The following is a 5,937-nucleotide window of genomic DNA, read 5'->3' as shown; positions in this document are numbered from 1 at the left end:
GAGGACACAAATATTTCGTGCAATTAAATCTAACGCGATGACTAAAATCCTTCTTACTGTTTTCAGCGTGGATAATCTGTAATGCCAAACTCACCATAACCAGACGCCTGGAATATTGAAAAGAAAGTTATTGAAGTTCAAATGATAAAAAAGTATACACAGAAATTTACATAAATGTAAAAGTTTGACAGAATCAGACAGAAATATCTAACGACATTAGCTTAATTATAATCAATAAGATGCAATCATTTGTAACTTGTAGATCTCTATTACCATTGCCATAGCCTAGAAAGATCCGGAGGAGCGTACCCTTCCTGTAATGAGAAGGGCCAGGCTGCGTGCACTGTCTTTACTCTGATGAGTGTAAACCTTCCTTGGCTCTAAGATCTGGTTGACCTCTGTCCTTACCTGACGTGCTGCCTCCAGGTCATTTTCCCCCTGCCAGATCCCTTGGTAGGAGAGTCCCTTCTCTCATCAGTACATTGAAGCTCGATTCCCGAGGAAGTCGAGTGTGAAGTTTTGTATTTGCTGGTGTCTTTACTCCAGGCCCGGGATGAAATGCATCAGGACACAGAACGGACAAGCAGGAAAGACGTGGACATTTCCTTTCTGCCGCCTATGGGGAGAAACAGGGAGTGCTGTCCCTTAGGCCAGGACCTGCTGTGACAGGCAGGACCCCCTCCCAGTCCCCCCTCAGAGCCTCAAGGACTGTCCTGGCAGTGAGACTGGCTGGGGGTGGAGACTGGGGCCAGTCCTTCCCTCCCATATTTACAGTGCTGATAGCCACAGGAGGGGCACGCCTGCTGTAAAGCACTGGTGACCAAGAGGACAAGTCCTTCCCTCACTGAAAAAAAAAAAAAAATTAAAAGCCCAACATGAGTCTCAAAGCTGTCATCGGAACTGGGAGGCTTCCTGCAGTGTACCCCTTGTACTGGTAGCAGGTGAGGGGCCACGAACCGCAGGGGAGGTTCTACGTGGCTGTGTTTAGCGCAGCAGCCTCAGGGCCCAGAAGGCTAATGGGGCACAGGAAACTGCAGGGAGGCTCAGCCCCTGCTGCCTGAGACATGTCCTCAGGTGAGGTCTCTTTTTGTGCCCAACATTATGGCAGCTACAACCATTTAGAACAACAGCCCTCAGGAGGCTGAGAGAGTGTGGTGCTGGCAGGTTAGGTATCCCAGCAGAGAGCAGAGCACACCAGAACTGTGGCCTGCCCTGTCAGCTGAGCCTGTGCTGTGCCCAGCAGGGGCTGGGGGCCTCTTAAAAGAGGCACTTTTAAAAACAAATAAACCCTGAATTCTAAAAATAGCATGCTTTCTCCAAGGCTAAAATAGTCTTTGATACTGATTTAGTTTCTTATGCCTTTAAACACAAAGCTTATTCAAGAGGCTGTTAAATAAACCAGCTGGGAATTGGCAAGCATGGCCGCTGGCAGGCCTCCTTACAGTAGTCCCAGTGTGTGCACATGAGAGAGAGAGAGACAGGCACCCTGGACAGGGTCTTGTCATGCCACAGTCCCCTTTTCCCCACCCTCCGCTACTCAAGTTCTTGGGCACTCACACAAGCACCTGGCATGTCTTCAGACTTACCTGGGATTCGATCCCCTGGTGGGCCATGTGGCTTCCAGCTTCGCACCTCAGTACACCACATTCCATACACTACAGATTGTGCCACGGGGCCAGGCCTCTTCTGGCACTCTCTGAGTCGGTTTTTCTGATTGCCAACACAGGGACTGAGCTCTTTTTCAGCACTAAGGAGGACACCTTGCGATCAGTGTTGCAAATTTCCCTGTGCTTTTCATATAAAGGTGATGTTCAGGCCCTGTAGTGGTGGTGCACGTGATAGGGCACCACTGCGCAAGGCTAGGCCTGCATAGAAGCCCCAAGTTTGGTTCCCAGGCCAACCAAAATATACCAGGCAGTGGCACTGTAACCCTAGGTGACTGGGAGGCTGGGGCAGGGAGTTGGCTACAAGGCAAGACCCTGTCAAAGATACTTTTCTCTTCCCCCCTTTTCCTCCCTATCAAAAAAAGAAAAAAGAAAAAAGAAAAAAACCTAGTTTCTAAACCTAGCATGCTTTCCTAAAGCTGAAATAGCCTTTGATACTGATTTAATTTCTTATCTGTTTAAGTGTGAGGTTTATTAAAGCGGCACTTAAATAAACAATGGGGAATGGGTAAGCCTAGCTGCCAGGGACCGCCCAACTGTATGTAGATCTAGGAGCTGCCAGGACCAGGTGGGGGGCACAGCCAAGTGAGCAAAAGACAAAGAGGATGCTCAGGACCTCAAACACCTGCCCATGGCCTCATGAGAAATGCACTTTAAACCTTATTAAGCTTTATAAAATGTAAAGTAAGTATATTTTATGACTTTAGGTAAATAGTAGCTTCTATATGAGTTAAATGCACTGTGTACTAAAATATAACCATGTATAAGGTACTTCATGGAAAATGGGATTAAAGTACAAGCTAATCTTGGTGCTAAAAATTTTGAAAGACAGGACCAGCAGATGGCATAGTGGTTATGTCACTGGTTTGAGTCCCAAACCCAGCAGTTTAAAACTCACACTAGGCAGGTGTGCATGCATGCCCCAAATCCCAAGACAATGGAGGAGAAGAGATTGTGGCATGGCATCCCCCATGGGCAGAGATTTCTTGCTTTCTGTTCCTCTGTCTCTCTCTGTCTCTCCAGTGAGCGCACATGCCCTCTAGCAAAAATCTCTTTTTTCTTTTTGAGAGAGAGGTTTTTTGCTATAGGACGCATGCGTTTGCCAGAAAGAGAGACAGGAAGCAAGAAATCACCCCCCAGGAGGGGTAACCACACCGCAATCCCTTCTCCTCTGTTCTCCTCTCGGGATCTTGGGCACCCACGCACACACACACACACGCGCGGCATGAGTTTTAAGCCACCGGGTCCGGGAAGTGAACCGTGGTCCACTATGTGGGAATCCAGTGACATAGCCATTACACTAACTGCTGGTCTCAAAATCTCTCTTAAAAAAATTTTTTTTGAAAGCTATGCATAGATTTTCCATGAACTTTTTGAAAACTTTACTCATGTACTAAAGGATTGTATTAAATTTTAAATTATTTTATTTATTGTTACTTGTTAGTTTGACTAAAGAGAGAGAGAAAGAAAGCCAGAAAGCCGCGGTCCACTACGTGGGAGTCCAGTGACATAGCCATTACGCTAACTGCTGGTCTCAAAATCTCTCTTAAAAAAATTTTTTTTGAAAGCTATGCATAGATTTTCCATGAACTTTTTGAAAACTTTACTCATGTACTAAAGGATTGTATTAAATTTTTAATTATTTTATTTATTGTTACTTGTTAGTTTGACTAAAGAGAGAGAGAAAGAAAGCCAGAAAGCAAACTGCCAGGTCCAGGACCCGAACCAAGGTTGACCATGCAGAAATTCAGCACCTTAACCACCACACCACCTGCTGGCTCCATGAGCAAGTTTTTTAACTGTTCATTTTACACAATGATATTGAAAGCAAATTTTCTGATAACACTAAAGTTTTGAAAACAATATCTAAAAATCTTATTATCCCGCCACAGTCTCTTCTGTTAGTTTTGCACTGTGGACATCTCAGACATAACGAGAGCTGGGAGAATAATCCAAGAAACTTGGCTTCAACAGTTATCAACCTTTGCCAATCTCATTTATTTCCTCCCATGCTTTTCTCTAGCAGTTTTTAAAAGCAGGTCCCAGACATCCTGACACTTCACATGTTGAAGAAGATTTTGAAACTCTGCACTTTATAAATGAAAACAGTAGCAAAAGAAAAGGAACCCCCTTACCAGCCAGACAGAATGGAGAGGCAGGAAATAGCACTGGGATGCCCCATCCCTGGCTGTTTGCTTAAGATCTAAAGTGGGCTCTGAGGAGGGGCCAGGCTGGTGGCCCTGGGTGATAAAGACACTGAGAAGCTATTTTTCCCCTTATTGTCACTTGTCCTCCAAGCAGGGTGTTGTGTCCTGGATTGTCTCATTTACTCAAAGGTCTTCAAAAAGGAGTTTTGCATTTCACTGCAGAGGAGCTGCCTTGTTTGCATAAACCAAGGCCAAACTGGAGTTGCCTGGGAGCAGCTGAGTTTGAGGGGGTGGGGAGTCCCCTGCCCCAGAGAGATTCTCTTTTCCTCTTATCAGTTAAACAGATAAGACAGGAGACAGCCCACCAATCCAATCTCCAGTGGACCCTAGGGCTCAGGAAGCGTGGGAACTAGGCCCCACCAAGACTGGAGACCTCTCAGCAAATGTCCTGCAACAGATTAGGTGGAAGGGATTCTCTGTCAAGGATTTTAAAACAGTGGCCTCCCCAGGACTGCTCAGGGGCCTTCTGGAAAAATGGGTTCACTCCACCCTCCTAAGCTCTCCAGAGTTTCCTGTTTTACATAGTTGCACCTGGCTTATCTCATTCAGCATGTGTTTAGGTTCCTGCAGGTAGAGTGCATGAGGACGTCATCTATCTGTGACAATCAGATTTTATCGTACAGATGCCATGTTTGTCTGTCCCCCCATTGGCCATGTCAGTTGTTTCTGCCTTTTGGTAGAACACAGTAAGAAGACACCCATTGTCATGCCAGTGAGGGAGCCCTTGGGAGACACTAAATCTGCTGAATCTTTGATCTCAGACTTCTAACCCAGAGGTATGAGAAAATAAGTATCTGTTGTCTAAGCCTCCTAGTCTGATGTTTTGTTATGGCGGCCCAGGTAAACTAAAACACCATGGTTTTGTTTTTCCCATTATTGTTACTTTTGCATAGAAAGATATGTCTTGACTCTTCTGACGACCTAATATTATATAGTTTAGTGATTTATTGCAAGTGTAAGGAATGGGCCGACCACTCAAGACAATAGAAATGTAGAGCCTTTATTGGGAGCGCTCCTGGGCGAGATTCTCTGGTCTTACAGAGAGAAAGAGAGAGGGGGAGACGGGCCAGAGAAGTTGAGCTCTAGGGCAGGGTTTAGCGATTTTCATAAGGGTATAGGGAGGGGGAGTGTCTTAGAGGTAGGAACAGTCCATGTATGGTAAAGGTTTAGAGGGAGAGCAAAGTACTGTGCCACGGAAGGTCTGGTGACGTGTGCAGAGCCGAGTCCCGTGTGCAGAGTAGAGCGCCGTGTGCAGAATAGAGTGCATGTGCAGAGCAGAGCACACGTGCTACATCAGCGTTAGATCTGAGTGCAGCTCAGGTCTGATGACAGACTAGATCCGGGCTGCATCGGCCGACTGTGGCGTGGTGTCCAACCCCCACATCCAAACTGCCCAGGCCTCTGGCCTAACACTAAGTATAGAGTGTATTTATACTGGTCATTTTCAGGAAGCCCAAGGAGCACCATTTCCTCAGAATTGTTTTTTTGTTTTGTTTGTTAGTTTGTTTGCTTAGAGAGATTTTTTGCTTATAGGGTGCTTGCTCTCACTAGACACAGAAAGAGAGAAAGTAAGAAATCACCCCCTGACAGGAGGCTACAGCACAACCCCTTCTCCTCCATTTTTCTCTCAGGATTTTGGGGACACATACATGCGCTTGGCAGGAGTTTCAAGCCTTTAGGTCCAGGACTCGAACTGTGGTCAGCCATGTGAGATTCCAGAGCCTTAACCATTACACCACATGGTGGCCCTACATAGACATCTGAGAGTACACTTCTGACAGTTCTCACAGGCAGCAGCCTTAGCCCAGCTGACATTCCTGTCAGTTGAATGATGAGCCTGGCCTCTTGTGAGTGTGACATTCTGGGCTCTTGAAAACACCAGCACATACCAGTGGGTGGTGTGATGTTTGGGACATGGTTTAAGTCCTGGGCCTGGCAGCTTGCTTTCTCACTTTCCCTCTTTCTCTCTCTGTCTCTCTTTCTTCATCTCTCTATGGGAGCACATGATCCCTATAGCAAATTTTAAAAATAATAATAAAATTAAATAAATATTTTTTTAAAAAGAA

This window comes from Tupaia chinensis, unplaced genomic scaffold, assembly GCF_000334495.1.
Source record: "Tupaia chinensis unplaced genomic scaffold, TupChi_1.0 Scaffold141399_1, whole genome shotgun sequence".
NCBI classification, from domain to species: Eukaryota; Metazoa; Chordata; class Mammalia; order Scandentia; family Tupaiidae; genus Tupaia; species Tupaia belangeri.
Note: the sequence above shows the minus strand (reverse complement) of the source record.